The sequence below is a fragment of the Borostomias antarcticus genome (genome assembly GCF_949987555.1).
Source record: "Borostomias antarcticus genome assembly, chromosome: 1".
NCBI classification, from domain to species: domain Eukaryota; kingdom Metazoa; phylum Chordata; class Actinopteri; order Stomiiformes; family Stomiidae; genus Borostomias; species Borostomias antarcticus.
Genome location: NC_140234.1, coordinates 9067135 through 9085100, shown reverse-complemented (window position 1 = coordinate 9085100; position 17966 = coordinate 9067135). Strand labels below are relative to the sequence as shown.

At 48.3% G+C, this 17966-nt stretch overlaps 1 pseudogene across 1 annotated transcript; it reads right to left on the bottom strand.

Annotated features, from left to right (window-relative positions):
• Window positions 1-863: 863 nt before the first annotated feature.
• LOC311329823 (putative nuclease HARBI1) lies at window positions 864-2468 on the bottom strand (annotated as a pseudogene). The gene is made up of 4 exons: window positions 2045-2468; window positions 1848-1963; window positions 1323-1432; window positions 864-1229 (listed from the first exon to the last, which is right to left on the bottom strand). The product of its transcript is annotated as a putative nuclease HARBI1 (transcript).
• Between the last annotated feature and the right edge of the window lie 15498 nt (window positions 2469-17966).

Genomic DNA, 17966 nt, shown 5'->3' with positions numbered 1-17966 from the left:
TGTATTTCAACATTCATTACAGTATATGACTTTAGACCATACAGGAGCATGGACTTGTTTGCCCACTAGATGGAGACATTATTGTACTCTTATTCACTGTACCATGGTGTGTAGGGAGCTTACTTTGGTCAATCATTGATACAAATGATGTGACATTAGTAGCACCAGATATGTCTGTATTTCAACATTCATTATAGGACTTTTGACCATACAGGTGCATGGATTTGTTTAACAACTAGTGAATGTTGCGTCCAAGGATCATGCCTCTCGATTCCAGATTGCCGGCATGCTATATAAAATCACACATTATGCTGTCTTTCTTTGGTTCATTATAAACAAACAAAGCCAGAAAATTGAGGGGTCTTCTACAGGGCAATAAAGTGGGATCTCTGTATAAAAACACCTAATGAGAAGCAGGGGGCTTGATACCACAAGGGAACATGCATAATGGGTGGGGGACAACATGTTTACATGTGTACAGTACTTGTTGTTGTTGGCAACCCCGCCCCAATAGCGGACCTAGGACTACAACTGGCTAAATTGGCTCTGATTGAGAGACCTGTGCCACTGATTGTTTGATTGGTTTCCATCTGCCTCGATAGTATGTGTACAGTATTTCTAGCCTACATGTACAGTAGCTCCCATCTTGTTCTTTGTCTGTTCCATTTGCTGTAGCTGTGGAGGTGTGTTGTGGAGAAACTGGAGTATGAAAAGAAGGTATATCAGTAAGAACGTCATTTATTTCCCCGCATGGATGACAATTCAACTAACATGTCTCTCTCTTTGTTTCTAGCAACGAGAGGACATCTGAGTTACATTTCAATAAAAAGTTGTTACTTCACAAAATGCCTCCTGTTCAATGTTCATGCAAAAAATTGCTGAGTGATGGCCTCTCACAGCCCTGCCAGTAGGGTAATCCAAAGTGATGGGGTCCACGACATCAGGGGGTTGCATGGTGACCGGTGGGGCTCTCTCCTTCCTAATGCCAGCTATGTTGTGGAGTACAACACATGCCGACACAATTTGGCAGGCTCTCTCTGGGGCCACCCTGAGCCCGCGCAGGCAGCTGAAGCGGGCTTTCAGAACCCCAAAAGCCATCTCTATCCTGACCCTCGTCTTGGTAAGGGCCACATTGAATGTGTTTTGTGGCTCTGGGTTAGGATAGGGTGTCATCAAGAAGGGAATGCACGCATACCCCCTGTCCCCAAGCAGCACTCCATTGAAAAGCCCTGAAGGTGAAGAGGAATATTGCCATGGTCAGTATTGCACATGCATTGTGGGAAATAACATGAGAAACACTATGTAGGCTACAGTTGCCATACCTTGCTCAAACTTGTGGCACAGTGTAGACTCCCTAAAGATCCGGGAGTCATGCACTGACCCAGGCCACTTCGCATCAAGGCTGGTGATCATGCCGTTGTGGTCACATCATCTGCAAAAGTATTTGTGGTTCACAACATAAGACCATATAATTAAAAGTGAATGTAGCATGTGCATTTGACTGAATTACTGCTACATGTCTGCTGACTATTTATTATTGAATGAACACAGGGACTGCACTAGACTGTTGATGGTGCGGGGGGGGGGGGGGGGGGGGGGGGGGGGGGTATGATGGTTTCTTTTTTGATATGATGTGATGATGTATAGTTGTTCTGTGCTGCTCCTGTTGACACTAATTTGGTTGTACATGTGCTTTTCTCATAATGACATTGAATTGAATTTGGAAGGTGGGGGTGATATTTATTGATGTGAATATTTCCATATGTGCCATGAAGGAATTAACTTTCATCAGCTCCTACAACAATCATATCAAGGAATGAGTAGGCCAAATACTGAAGTGTCTTTACCTGCACATTGATGCTATGAAATGACTTGCGCTTCACATAATCCCCCTCATTTTCTCCAAGGGCGGCGTAGATTGGGATATGTGTGCAGTCTATAGCACCGATCACTCTGGGGAAACCTATGCAAAGAGTGGGCAGCATTGGATACAACAGTAAACGTCATATTGGTTTAAAGTAGGCTATATCAAGTAGGTTCTTACCTGCCATTTCATAAAAGCCCTCTTTTATGGACTGCATGGGCAAGTGGCCTGGGAAGGTGACAAACGCGTCAAGCAGCTATAAGGGCAACGACCACCTTGCGTATTGCGCGACAGACCGTGTTCTTACTCAGGTTTTCTGCATCGCCGACAGCATCCATGTAGCTACCTGTAGCAAGAAACCGCAAAGCAATAGCCTACATACAGTCTGTGGGACTGTAAGCGCATGACTTGTAGCTACAAGTGGCTCAAGCAGCTGACAGATATAAATGATCCCTTCTGCCGAAAATCGGTATCTTTCATATAAATAGTCATCCGAAAACTCTAATGGGTTTTGTCTGTTCTTAAATACTCTCGCCTTCCTTAGAGACCCTCTAACTATTCGCGCACCGAGCTCCACGGGATCCTCTAAGAAAGGACAAGCCATTCTCCGCATGTATTGACTGGTTGATAACGGTGTTTTTATATCGTCGAGCCGTAATCTGGAACTTAACCTGCCACCGAGCAGGTTAGCTCGCCAGCATAATGGCGATATAACGCGGTGAAAAGAGATCCACCTTCGTGATATGGATGAACCAGTCTTGAACCTGAAGTTATCGCGCTAACCCCGTAATCCATCTTCGTAGTACAGGGCTCAGCTAATGACCAGCTAAGGTTTGTAGCTGGTTCTAGGATTCTGGATTTTCCAGAAGGGTTTGAGCGCCATCTAACCTGTATTGAGGTCATTGTGTCACACATTGGGCACAATTTGATATAAACCACCCAGCGGCCACAGGGAGCTGTGTGCACATTTTGAATGGGCACTGTGGCACCTAGTATCAAGTACCCCCAAATAGCAAACATGTAATTTAATGTTATTTATTGCTTCATAAATGTTCTTAGCTGTTAGACAAACATACTCCAGGAGCTTGCTCGATCGCCTCGTTGAGAGGGGTCAGGGAAGAATTTTTACAGCTCACTTATCTGGCCCCCGGGTGATTACTGTTTTTTTGCTTGCCTCTGGAATATGTAGGGGTGGGTCGTATACCCACCTCCCTTGTTCTCTGTAAAGCGCATTGTGTTGCCTCTGGGTATGAAATGCGCTATATAAATAAAGCTTTGATTGATTGATTGATTGATAACAACCTCACCCCTCTCTAGCGTACTGTAGCTACTATTCCACCACAGTCTCTGGCATGTGTGTACATAAGGCTGCATCTCCTTTCTCTTCCTCTTCTGAGTGAGCACTTGTTGACGTCCCCTCATGGATCTGAAAGGGATGAACAGGTATAAGAAAGTGTCAGATCACTCTAAATAGCCATTGCATGTGTGGGCACAAGTGGACAGTTGAGGGTGAAGTGTTATGAACTGTTGGGAAAAGCTGCCCTGACTGACCATCCGCCAACAAGGCATCGCAACGTTTATTAGGGGGCCAAGCACCAAAGGTTCGTTCGTTCTAATGACAAGACTGCCGCTACAGTGGTAAACCACATGGGGTCCCTCAAGGGAAATGTTAGGCCCTCTGTTAGAAACCTGGGTGTCTTCTTTGATCAAGCTATGCACTTGGACAAACATGTCAAATCCCTAACGCGTTCCTGTTTTTTCCACCTCAGAAATATTGCCAAACTCCGTATCACATACTGAATTAGAAATCTCTGTCCATACATTTATTTAATCACGACTTGACTACTGTAATTCACTGTTTACCTGCCTCAACAAATCCTCTGTGGGACAACTTCAGCTAGTCCAAAATGCTGCTGCAAGACTAATCACTAGGTCAAAGAAGACATGCCACATCACCCCCATCCTGGCCTCCTTGCACTGGCTCCCAGTTCACCTCCGGATCCAGTTCAAAGTCCTGGTGTTCACCCACCGAGCTCTTCACGGACGGACCCCGGCCTACATCTCAGAACTTTTACACCCTCACTCTCTGAGTCGGTCTCTGAGGTCATCCGACCAGGGTCTCCTGGCGGTGCCCCGGACCAGACTAAAAACCCAGGGTGACAGAGCATTTGAGGCGATGGCGCCAAGACTCTGGAACGCTCTTCCCCAGGCCCTGAGAGAGCCATCCACTGAACTCATGTTAAAAAAAAACAAACAGGGGGGGGTCTTTATTTTGCCCTACAGTGACACACGCATTACATAGTGAACGGTGACACGGCACACACACACACACATGCAACTTTCGGGGGCCGCCGGTGGAAACTGTTCCCTGTTTTTATCACATCCCAAGCCTACCTCTCCCAGGGGCAGCCAGGAGAAGTGGGCAGCCATCGTTCATGGCGCCCGGAGACCAAGTCCAAGTACTCAGTCCACGTCCTGGTCAGGCACCGGATTGTGATCAGTGGACAGCTCTGCCCCTCTCTTTACCCGAGTGTCCGAAACACATGGCCTCAGATCAGATGATACGATAACGAAATTGATCATCGACCTTCGGCCTAAGGTGTTCTGATGCCAGGTGTTCTTGTGGGCATCCTTGTGTTCGAACATGGTGTTTGTTATTACAAACCGTGACTAGAACAGAAGTCCAACAACAAAGATAATAAATCTAGTAATTATATTCCGTAAACTGAGGCATGTTTAAATTATTTTATTGTGAGCTCACAAGGTATGTCTGATCTCCAGAGCAGGGATATCAGAGTACAAATGTGTGGTCAGAAAACAATGAGTCTCATACTTCAGCCAAAATGACCTCATCTTAAGACCTCCTCCTCCTTATCTCTCTGGGCGGTATACGCAGCAGAGATGCCCTCACAAAGCCAGCGAGAGAGGCGCTGCTTGGAAAGGGGGGAGCCCAGCTTGCCCGCACCGTAGCATACGAGCAGCTGAGGCGTGGTCCTGAGCGAGGCCGTGCGCCTAATGTAAACAGAGAGCGCACGGACCGGGCACAAGAGATGCAACCGGGCGCCCTCCACCGAGCAGTGCGGAGGAGGAGAAAAGGCGCGCAGCTCCAGAGGCCTAGCACTATAAGAGCGCCTAACCACCTTGGGCAGGAAAACCGGGTTGGGCCTCAGAACGGCCTTACTGCCGTCCCCAGTGATGGTGAGGCAGCCCGGCTGCGTCGACAGCGCACACAGATCACTCACTCGCTTACCCGAGGATAATGCGAGGAGCAATGCCGTTTTGATAGACATCCATCTGAGATCAACCTGCTCCAAAGGCTCGAACGGCACCTTGCACAGTGCGTCGAAAACCAGTGACAGATCCCACTGGGGGGCCAAGGCTCTGACAGGTGGTCTAAGCCGGACCACACCCGTCAAAAAACGCCTGACCAGAGGGTGAGCAAAGACCGTAGTCCTAGCAAACCCCTCATGGCATGCTGAAATAGCAGCCGCATACACCCTCATGGTGGAGGCAGCAAGCCCCAGGTCCCACAGATGTTGTAGGTAGGAGAGCACTGACTCAACTGAGGTCTACATCTTCCTCATCACACCAACGCACGAAAGACTCCCACTTCCCAGCGTACAGCTTAGAAGTAGAGCCAGCACGCGCGCTCTGAATAGTGCTGATCACAGCCGCGGAGAGACCCCTCCGAGCTAACCTGCGCCGTTCAGTAACCAGGCCACCAAGCGCTGACCCAGAACCGGGGGGGCCTGTATCGTGCCGCCCGCCTGGGACAGGGCATCCCGCCTGTACGGAATGAGCCAAGGGCGAACCTGTACCAGAGCCATCAGATCCGCGAACCATCGCGCACTGGGACGGTCTGGCGCAACTAGGATCACTGTCCGACGTTTGGACCGTATTCTGGTCAACAGCATAGGAATGATCGCCACTGGGGGGAAGGCATAGAGCAGGCCCTCCGGCCAAGGGGTGTGCGCAAAGGCGTCCACTCCCAGCGGGGGGCTGTCCGTCCGACTCAGAGAGAACCAAAGAGGACAGTGAGCATTCTCCCTTGTGGCGAACAGGTCCACTTTCGCACGACCGAAGCGCGCCCAAAGATGTGACACAATCTGAGGATGCAGCCTCCACTCGTCGTGGCGCGGCCCGCCTCTCGACATGAGGTCGGCGCCGACATTCAAGTGGCCCGGAATGTGCTGAGCCTGGAGGGAGCTCAGATTGGAGCTCGCCCACAGCCACAACCTCACCGCCGTGCGATGAAGAGCCACTGAGCGGACACCACCCTGACGGTTGATGTAAGCTACCGTGGCACGGTTGTCTGAGCGCACTAGCACAGGGAGCCCCCTCAGCGCAGGTGCAAAGTGCTGAAGAACCAGCAACACAGTCTCCAGCTCTAGGAGATTGATGTGCCTGTTCTCGCCAGGAGGCCAACGGCCCCCCACGGCTTGGGACAGGCACGTCCCTCCCCAGCCGGAGAGGGACGCGTCCGTGAAAATCGGTATGCGGAACGACACCCTGCCTAGAGGGACACCACGCGCGATGATGCGCGGGTTCCTCCAGAAAGCCAGGTCCGCAGCCAGGGACCCGGGCAACATCACCATCTTGACTTTGTCCCTGATGACATTCAGACGAAGACGTGCGAACCAACGTTGTAAGCCACGCATGTGCAGGAGACCCAGTGGAACCACCGCGTGGGCCGATGACATTAAGCCCAGCAAACGCATCACCGTCAGAGCCGTGGCCACCCTCCCTGGCCGGCAGATAGAGAGTGCCTGGGCCAGAGCATCGTGCCTCGGAGCCGCCAGGGACGCGCGCATCGAGACAGAGTCCAAGTTGAGACCCAGATAAATGACAGACTGAGACGGGCGCGGCGTGCTCTTTTCCCAGTTGATGGCGAATCCCAAGCCTGTGAGATGAGTCACAAGCTGGGAGGTGTGCGACCTGGCCTGAGCGGCTGATGAGGCGAGGATCAGAAGGTCGTCCAGGTAGGCGAGCCTGGAGACGTAAGCTCGTAAGTAGCCCGAGAGCTGTTGTGAAAAGAAACTATCATGTCTGCAGACAGTGGGGCCGCGTCAGTGTAAGCACATGAAGAGGTCACCGACTTAACCTGTGTAGCGGTAGCCCTTGTATCGCTCACAACGCAAGGAAAAGGAGCATCGCTCTCATATGCAAATGAGGCAGACGACTGAAGTAGTGGAGCCCAGTCATTGTATGCAAATGAGGCCGCTGCCGACATAGACTCAGTCTGTGTGGAGGCAGACGCCTTTGAACTTGCCGCGAAAAGTCGGGGAATCTTGCTCCCATATGCAAATGAGGCAGACGACCCATACCGATGCAGCGCAACGGAGGAAACCAATGACGTACGATCATTCAAATTTTAAGTAAAGCAGAGCGAGCACTCAACTTCAAATGAAGTTCGCTTAACGGTCCAAACGACATCAACCGTCTCTCGGGCTGTGTGCGAGAGTAGCTTAGTCGAACGAGACACAGGGGCTTCATTTCCCAGCCGTTCACGATGGTGCGGTACACGAATACCTGCGCTCACCGTAGAAGTAGCAGAGAACGCCTTCCCAGTATTACACACCAAGCGAGACACAGGATTAACTCTCTGGCGAGCATTTCTCTTGGAAACGGAAAGTTTAGCTGCCGAAAGCTGACCCGTGGAGGGGGAAGGCTGCCCGACAAACTTCCTTGATATCCCCGCCGGGGTAGGAAGAGTAGCCAGGCTAGCGCTAGCTAACTGAGTGGATGAACTGGCCCGTAGTTTACTTGAGACATGATAACGGGGCAGAACAGCGCTACCCTCCACAGACTTAATTCTCTCGGCAGAGAGCGGAGGGGCAGGCGCAACCATCTCAGAACCAGAACCCAGAGACACATTAACCATAGCATCAGACTGTCGAGCATGGAAATGACACAAGTGACCACCGGTGTACACATGAACATGCTCTTTATTGCAAGAACCCCTAATACAAGGACCACAACCATCCTCTAATGTGAGGGGAGGGCCATAGGGAACAATAGCAGCCTGAGCAGACGTTAATTGTCACGCATTAGTGCCGGGCTTCTTTCTCTTCCACTGTGGAGCAGGACCTTGGCGAGCGGTGGAAGGAGCATGAGGAGCCTGAGCGGATCGCTGGTTCGCGGGAGGGGGACCGGGGGCAGCCCTCGGGGGGGCGGACCTCGCCTTCCTCTTCCTCCTCTTTACGGGGGCATGGGAGGCAGCAGACTGGGTCCTCTTGACCCCGAGATGCCTGGCCACCAGCTTGGACTGCTCCTCAACTTTGCCGAGGCGTTCCAGGGTTTCGCCGGCGGCAGAGCCGAACAGCCCGGACCGGTAGATGGGAGCGTTCAGCAGAGCCGTGCGAGCTGTGTCGTTCACAGAGGAGACGCCCAGCCACAGCAGGCGATGGTGCACCACAGCGTTAGCCATGACGCGGCCAGTGCAGATCGCGGCAGCCTGGCAGAGCTGCATGGCTGCTCCAGCCGCAGCTTGGAGGTCGGGAACCCGTTCGGGCGATGGCGAGGCGCCGCTGCTCAACTCCGATGCCAGGGTAGTGACCAGGATGGAGATGGAGGAAACGGCGGCCGTGGCCTGGGCAGCGAGGACATACATGCGGTCGGAGAGGGTAGCCGCTTGTCGGTCTCGCGCCCCGGGAAGCTGAGGCTTCTTGGTATTGCTCCACGCAGCCGCGCCAGGAGCGAAGTGGGCGGCAAAGGAGGGCTCGAGGGCTCGAACCAGACACGGATGAGCCCGTGCGTGGGGAGGGGCCCTGGGAGGCGGGCAACTCCCCACTGTCCTCCGAGTCACTTCTATCCCCAGAGTCGTCGTTGGAAGGCTCGGACTCGCAGGAGGGGAGAGGACAGGGGACGGTACTCCGTGCGCGCCAGAAGTCGAGGCGGGCACGCCTGAATTCAGAGGGCAGCAGCGCGCACTGGGAGCACGGCGGGTTGGGAGAGACTCCCTCTTCAGCGTGGCTCTTCCCCAGGCACGCCACACACCGGTCGTGGCGGTCGTCCGGGTCCAAGGCACCACAGCCGCAGTCCTCGACCCGCGGGGCATCTTCCAGAAGAGGAAGGGCGGGGCCGTCCATCGGGGATCCAGCAGCGCCGGAGTCCCTCAGGGGTAGGTCACCGCCGCCGTTCTTCTCGCTCTTCTGCATTCTCTTCATATTCTTACTTCAGAAGGTCTTCAGGTGCTTGCTAGCTCGTCTGAAAACGGGAGAGGAGATTGCTGGGGTTTAGCCACCTTTATAGTAGGTGGGGGGTCTGTGATTGGTTAGGACGATAAGGAGTACATTTTTATCTTCAGATTGGTTGTTGGCATGCCAACATGGGTTACCAATAGGAGCGCTAGCGCCCCCCTATGGGGCGTAGCTCCATGATGTAGAACTTCTCTTCACAGGCTGCACGTTTAGTTAGCTTTCAGAATTTGCAAGCTATCGTTAGCTAGCTAACGGTACAGTAGCTATCAAACAATGGAGTACGCGACTAATGTTACTATAAAGAGGGACATTAACCTACATGATCTACACAAGTGGCTTGTTTGCATTGCTCTATTTTTCTAGAAACCGTGTAACAGTAGACAAACTACAGCTCGGAACAAAGATGGACGTTAACTAGCTTTATTTGCCAAACCTGTAAATAACGCACTACGCTGGATTTTGCGCATACAAAAGAGGGTCCTCAGATAACAGTTGGGGGATACGCAGTATAGGCCCTAGGCATCGGAACAGGAACGCAGCTTCAATGCGCCATTATGCTATCTAGCTAACGTTAGCCAGAAGCATCTATGGCTAGAAGCCAGCTGTTACACGTGGTACCTCTAAAAATAAATCATGCCCCGCGTTAAAGAAAATTCGAAGAGACTGAAAGAATCGTTCCTTACCAACAAACGTCCACAATCACGAGAAGGCTGCAGACAATCTTCCTCGCCACCAAACGTAATTTGATTTGGGGCATCTCACCTGTGTGCATTCAATAGGCAATTTGTGCTTGCTTCCTCATATTGCTGCAGACAATAACTCTGGCTAAAGCAGTTTTTATGATGTCTAAAACAATGTCAGAGAACCAGAGATAGAACCCAGCATGGGCAAGTCGAGGGTTGAAGCGATACTGACGAGTGACTCTGTGAAACCTGTGACAGTGGTGCCGTGATCCAGCTACCCTGAGATCAGCTCGACCAGCTGGAGGGGTTAGTTGGTTTGGTAACCAAGTTGGTTTGGTTAAACTCACAGCCCACCCACACCTCAAAATGCTAGCTTTTTAGTGGTGTATGGCTAAAGCAGCGATTATGAGAGTTTGTCATGTGTGTTGGCCAGTCAGAGGACCCGAGATTGAACCCATGGGCAAGTGAAGCAAAACCGACGAGTGACGCAATGAACCTAGCTGTCACACTTGCTTGCCACATATTCAAAGTGTGCCTTGTGAGGTGGAAGCTTGCTTGCTTGTGGTAGGACACTCACAGATGGGTAGGCACCAGCTTGAAGGCTTGGGTGAGGGCACTGAGGGTCCTAAACTGTCATAATCACCCTGTCCCAGATGGGACAACATAACCAACATAATTCCAAAAATGTAAACCTGCAGTGTTTTTATTGATTGTGTATCATGTTTCATCAAGTTTGTGCAATATTTTTATAGACAATTTTATGACCTTATGATGAAGACAGGTTTGCGTGTGTAAAAACGTGTGCTAAACTCATACCACCCGCAAACCTGATCTACTAACAGTGTTCAATAAGTGAATGATCTGTGCGTGTAATTCTACTGAATTGATGATCAGACGTTTAGATAATGAACCTCTAGACCATAGACATCCTAGAGGGGTTCTAGTCAGACGTTCAGATATTGAACCTGTTTTGCAGGTCCATAGACCTCCAAGAGGGTCCATAGCTAGACGTTCAGATATTGAACAAGTCTTGCACATCCAAGGACGTCCAAGAGGGTCCTTAGCTATACGTTCAAATATTGAACCCATCTTGCATGTCCACCTGATGTCCAACAGGGGTCGAGTCAGACGTTCAGATATTGAACTCGTCTTGCAGGTCCATAGACCTCCAAGAGGGTCCATAGCCAGACATTCAGATATTGAACAAGAGGAGTCCTATCAATAATAATCGGGGCCACAGCACTCAGAACTGGTGCAGGACCAATATACAATAACTTTGATCAACAATAAAGAAGGGTCCACACTCAAAACTATGTTTATGCTCTTTTAATTCATAATGGTGGACAGACCTGACAGACGCATTTCGGCTCTGCCTTCTTCAGTGTTTAGCCTGTGGAGTCCTAGCAAGACGTTCAGATATTGAACCAGTCTTGCACGTCTACAGATGTCTAAGAGAAGTCCTAGCCAGACGTTCAAATACTGAACCCGTTTTGCACATCCATAGACGTGGAAGAGGGTCCATATCCAGACGTTCAGATATTGAACCCATCTTGAATGTATACTTGACGTCCAAAATGGGTTCTGTCAGACGCTCAAATACTGCACCCATTTTGCACGTCCATAGACGTGGAAGAGGGTCCATAGCCAGACATTCAGATATTGAACCAGTCTTGCACGTCCACAGACGTCTAAGAGAAGTCCTAGCCAGACGTTCAATTATTTAACCAGTCTTGCACGTCCACAGACGTCTAAGAGGAGTCCTAGCCAGACGATCAAATACTGAACCTGTTTTGCACGTCCATAGACCTTCAAGAGGGTTTATAGCCAGACGTTCAGATATTTAACCTGTTCTGCAAGTCCACAGACTTGGAGAACAAGACGGGTCCTAGCCAGACGTTCAGATATTGAACTCATCTTGAATGTATACCTGACGTCCAAAAGGGGTCCTAGTCAGACGTTCAAATACTGCACCCATTTTGCACATCCATAGACGTGGAAGAGGGTCCATAACCAGACGTGCAGATATTGAACCAGTCTTGTACGTCTACAGACGTCTAAGAGGAGTCCTAGCCAAATGTTAAAATACTGAACCCGTTTTGCACGTCCATAGACGTGGAAGAGGGTCCATATCCAGACGTTCAGATATTGAACTAGTCTTGCACGTCCACTGATGTCTAAAAGGAGTCCTAGCCAGACGTTCAAATACTGAACCCGTTTTGCACGTCCATAGACGTGGAAGAGAGTCCATAGCCAGACGTTCAATTATTGAACCAGTCTTGCATGTCCACAGACATCCAACAGGGGTCCCAGTCAGACGTTTAGATATTGAACCCGTTCTGCATGTCCACAGACGTCCAAGATGGGTCCTAGCCAGACGTTCAGATATTGAGCCCATCTCGCATGTCTACTTGACGTCCAACAGGGGTCCTAGTCAGACGTTCAAATACTGCACCCGTTTTGCACGTCCATAGACCTTCAAGAGGGTCCATAGCCAGACGTTCAGATATTGAACCCGTTCTGCACGTCCACAGACGTCTCAGAAGAGTCCAAGCCAGACGTTCAAATTCGGAACCCATTTTGCACGCCCATAGACGTGGTAAAGGGTCCAAAGACAGACGTACAGATATTGAACCTATTCTGCACGTCCATAGACGTCTAAGAGGGGTCCTAGCCAGATGTTCAGATATTGAACCCGTTCAGCGGACGTACAAATGGGGTTCTGGACCGACGGACGTTAATAAGACATGAACTGAACGTCTCTCTGACGTCGCGTGTTTGCTGGGAAGGCCACCACAACCCTAGACTTGTTGATTATACCTTACAAGAAATACTGTAGGCCTATAGAGTCTTAATAGGTTAACACCCCCGGAACGGTGAACGGAACGTTATTTTTCGTTCTTAACCGGTTCAGGAACGCTACGCTGGTGGCGGAACACGAGAACGGAAACGTTAAATATGCTGGTTCTGCTCGGAGCGAACCGATTGAAAAATAATTTTGTTTTTAAGCCCTGCCAACTGGACATTTTGGCCGAATATGTACAAATTCTGTCAAGCCGTTCTTGAGATATCATGTTCAGCAGGCCAAAAACACCTTTTGTGATGTCAGTGACCCTTGACCTTTGACCCCCACAATGTAATCAGTTAATCCTTGAGTCCAACTGGACATTTTACCTAAATATGAACAAATTCTGTTAAACCGCAAAATAAAAGTTTGACAATTAGCTATATGAGGGACTATCTCTATATACCCGCATAAAACAAGTCAAGATACTACATTATATAAAACTGTGTTAATAGTCGATGTGAGTGGAATAAATTATGTTATCTGTGTAATGTTAGCTTAGGGCAGCTAGACTAGTCTGTTATCCTAACCAGTTAGCTATGCAATTTAATTGTGAGATAAGTAAATAATTACCATTACAATACCCATATTAGGCTACCATTCTCTTCCCGCAAACGCCTGAGTATTCATAAAACCTTAAAAGGCTAGTCTAACTGTATTTAGGCTGATACTAAAATATAATAAGAGTCACTAGTCACTTACCGAACAAAACGACAAGCAGCTCTGAAGCCCAACAGTAACATGTTCCAAATGATGCCCTGCGTAACATGGCGGTCTCGTCGGACGAGTCTAAAGGGGGCGTGGCCAGTGTAGTTCTTTATAATGTCTATGGTTCAGACCCGGTCTAGAGCCCGCCTCCTGAGACCGGAAACTACCTGACGCTTTTCTGGATATGCAATTGTAATATCTTGTACTATATTACATAATCAAGGTCGGACAGCGGCGTAACCATTTACTGACGTTCACTGATATACTTTGGAGAAGTGCATTACAGGGCATGGCCATCACTGACTAACTGACACTGCACTGCTATATCTACCTAGGTGATTAACAAGTAGTAGTGCTTAGGTGAACCTCTGTTGCCACCTACTGGACATTGTTAAGAACACATAACCCAACCATAGCATATAGTACAGTAATGGTAGTGACCAGTTCTGACATTACTATGACATTATTATTCTGACATGCATTATGCGTGACCTCTTCATTTATGTGAGGTCTTATATTGAATGTCCAGTGCTGACCATGTTCCTCCTTGTTTTCCACAGATAAAAAGGTGCAGTCTCTTCTTGTTCTTTAGTCCTGGACCTGGATCAGGGCTACTTCTTTCCATTCATTTGAATATGAGAGGTGTGAACACAAGACTACTGACGACCACTTCAGCCAGACAATACGTAGACTAGATGGTTCCCAAGTGTGAATGTGTCTGCTCTCCATCTTCAGCGCTATTGAAAAGCTGAAGGCATCCTCATTCTGACTATAAGTGCCAACAGTCTAAATCACCAGCAACTGAAACTGTTTTCTTAGGTACCTGGATCTGGAGGAAAAAAGAAGGGAGCAGAGTTCAAGGACTATGCACACACCTTCCCAGTCCAGTCCGCCTCCTCCTGCTGTTGGCTGTAGCCCTGGTTCTGGACCCGGACTCGGAACTGAATGTTTGATTGATCTTAAAATGACCTCATATTGGTATAATAACCTGTATGTAGGCTATGATTGGTTTGTCAAATAAAGGGAATTATTCGTTTAATTTTTTTTTTTTCTTGGGTGGACTCAATCCTATTTGAGTCCCAAGATTGGGCCTCAATCATCAAAACTTTGATTATAGCTTTAGGAGAGCATAATCAATCTTGCTAGAGATAAAAGCAATGAATTAAAATGGATTTAATGAGGATTTTTGCCTATTATTATTTCTCTCAGACTCAATAGCTGCAGCCCATAGATTACATGTTCTATAGGGTGTGTTAGGGTACTTATTTTCCAAAGTATGGTAAAATTAGCACTTGCGTTTTCATTTGTGTACATTTATGGTCTTCTAACATTACGACTAGTCAAGATCCTGCAATAGCCTATTCATATCTACCTGGTTAGATTTCTATCTGAAGTTGGCTAGCTAATGTTAGCTGGTGGTGTTATTAGCAAGCTGGCTGGATTTGGACCTGATCCAGGGCTCTTGTTCTTGTGCATTCCATTCATTTCAATATGAGAGGTGTGAACGGCCTATTGGTGGTATTTGGCGCAGCTGCACAGTCATGAGTTCATTTTCATTGATGAAGCTGGATTCAATCTATCTAAGGCGTCGGGGCCCAGATGTCACAGGACAAAGAGCTGTTGTAAATGTCCCAGGGCAGCGTGGGGGAAATATCACCTTGTGTTCCTGGAAGAAGATTCAGTGTTTTGTGGTGTGTGGGAGCAGGTCTGTGAGCTTCAAGAATGTTAAGTTGGGGGAGGGGGAGAGCCCTTTCCACTAGCCCAGAGAGATAAGGAGGAGGAGGTCTTAAGATTAGGTCATTTTGGCTGAAGTATGAGACTCATTGTTTTCTGACCACACATTTGTACTCTGATATCAGACATACTTTGTGAGCTCACAATAAAATCATTTAAACATGCCTTAGTTTACGGAATATAATTACTAGATTGATTATCACCCTGCAAAAACCTAGATATGGCCTTTGAGGGCTGAAAACATTTTCAAGAGGTTCTTACATCTGCAAGGAGTTCTCCATCACCATGCACCCTAGGTCCATCCAGTACTGCACACATGATCACGTTCTGAGGAGGCAGCTCAGGAGGTAGAGTAGCCGTCTGGGAGCCTCCAGTTCAATTCCAGCCATCTCCTCTGCTTCGTTGACGTGTTCTTGAGTAAGACACTAATTTATCCCAAAGAGCAGGCCAACACCAGCTGGCCACCATTGGTGAGTGAATGAGAGAAGATATTGTAAAGCGCTCTATGCTTTAGAAGTGCACTCAACTCACAATGACATATCTGGTGCTCTATATAAAGCAGTTGTACAGGATGGAGCAGAGCAGCCCAGGTTTGTTGTCATGTGGGATAATGTTAGTTTCCACCGGGCTGCTCTGGTCTGGGACTGGTTCACCAACCACCATACATAACTTCACAGGTGGATACACCGTTACCCCCTTACTCCCCATTCCTCAGTCCCATTGAGGAATTATTTTCACTTTGGGGTTGGAAGGTGTATAATATTGGTTGATTTTCAGAGAAATATTGGTTTAATCTGATCCTGTTAGCTGTTCCTAATTATAATGATTGACCTCTGAGTATGACTGTAGCTTTCTGTAAGAAATGGTGACCCTATTCCATAGACTTATGAGATAAAGATGACATTCCATGGCTGGTACACTCTGTGCCAAACAGCAATTGTTGTGGTTAGCGCCAAGGCGGCGTAGGTTGACTTGACAAAACAAGGACACAGAAAGAAAGACAGTCTTATCGGAGAAGAGACGAGGGGGGGGTGGGGGCACTCAAACCACATAAGAACCGTGCTCGAGCTCAGATGATTTGATTTGAGTCCAGACAGCATATAGAGAGGTCAAGTGTACATTAGACTATATGCCAACGTCTTTTGCATGTTAAACCTTCTGTAATAAACAGCTTTTGATGTCACTCAAATCCTGTGTTGGAGAGATTCATTTGGAATACACTTAAAGAAGGGACACTGGACTGTGTGGTGAGATCTGGGGCCGTCTTTTATTGTAATCAAAACACAACGCAGAACTTAAGGACAATAATAAAAGACAACGAAAGTCAACAAAGGTCTATGAGAACCAACCAGACACCTACATGACTCTCCCTGGGAGCAATGGAAGAGGCATGCAGAGACACTGAGGTGGGGTCAGTCCAGGGTTGGATACTGAGGTGGGGTCAGTCCAGGGTTGGATACTGAGGTGGGGTCAGTCCAGGGTTGGATACTGAGGGGGGGTCACTCCAGGGTTGGATACTGAGGGGTCAGTCCAGGGTTGGATATTGAGGGGGGGTCAGTCCAGGGTTGGATATTGAGGGGGGGGGGTCAGTCCAGGGTTGGATACTGAGGGGGGGGTCAGTCCAGGGTTGGATACTGAGGAGGGGTCAGTCCAGGGTTGGATATTGAGGGGGGGGGGTCAGTCCAGGGTTGGATACTGAGGGGGGGTCAGTCCAGGGTTGGATACTGAGGCAGGGTCAGTCCAGGGTTGGATACTGAGGGGGGTGGTTAGTCCAGGGTTGGATACTGAGGGGGTGGTCAGTCCAGGGTTGGATAGTGAGGCAGGGTCAGTCCAGGTTTGGATACTGAGGCAGGCACACAAATGAACACACTCTACAGTACCTCTCTCAGGTTATACAATGTATATTAAAAAGGCTAATGAAAAAAAAAAAAAAACACTGAAAAGTTAGTTTAAAATACCATCCAACCAACGCCAACAGTCACCAACAAATACATTTCCATCCCAGTTTGTATTCCATGTGTGGAGCGCATCCCCTGCTTTTAAAATAATCTCAAATCCAAAAAGAGTCTCTAATTGCAATCTGCACTGCTGTGATAACAATATTGTAGCCTACCATTACTACTGTTCATCTGATAATTTATTCATGTATATTGTAAGAGATGAATGGTTGTAAACCATGAACTCAACCAGGTATATTGGAATTAATTTAAACAGTTCCCTATGCAATCACCATTTCATCTACTTCGTGTTGCAGTACTTTTTGGTTTTATTCTTTCATGTTTTTAAAGCAATTGACTTTTACCGAGGACAAAATTAAATCCATTCATTCACCCAACTCTCTGAACAGCATTCCATAGGCCTATAGGATAAGGCCTGTCGTATTATTCAGTTCACCAAGGACCTTCCTCATGTTCCTCTTTTCATTTTCTCCAGTAATCCAAACTCCATATCCAATTTCTATTTAGATTTTTTATCACTGACTACGCTTACATGCACTAAATATTCGGTTTATTGTCCATATTCCAGTTATTGAAAAATTAGGAATAAGGAGTTTACATGCGCAAGCAAAAAGGAATATTCCTGTATGGTAATTGTAATCATTCGGTATATTCCGAATTTAAACCAGCGACGCACGGAGAACGTTATCGCAATGAACGTTTTTCGGCGCGTTTCTTCTTCCTGTTAAGCCCATCTCCCCAGACAGCAAAGAATGGAAACTATAGCAATATGTTTGTGGTGCGCTATAGTGCTTGCTCTCATCCAGCAACACCACTTCACACTCCTCCTCATTCACTTCCTTACTGAAAGGAAAAAACGAGAGGAAATGTTAAACGCCGGTGCTGTGGCTCTCTTTCATATGCCACTCGTTCACACCAGAGCCCCCCGGGCCCTTTGGATGAAGATTCGCAGCTAGGATTGGTGGGAAATACATAAAT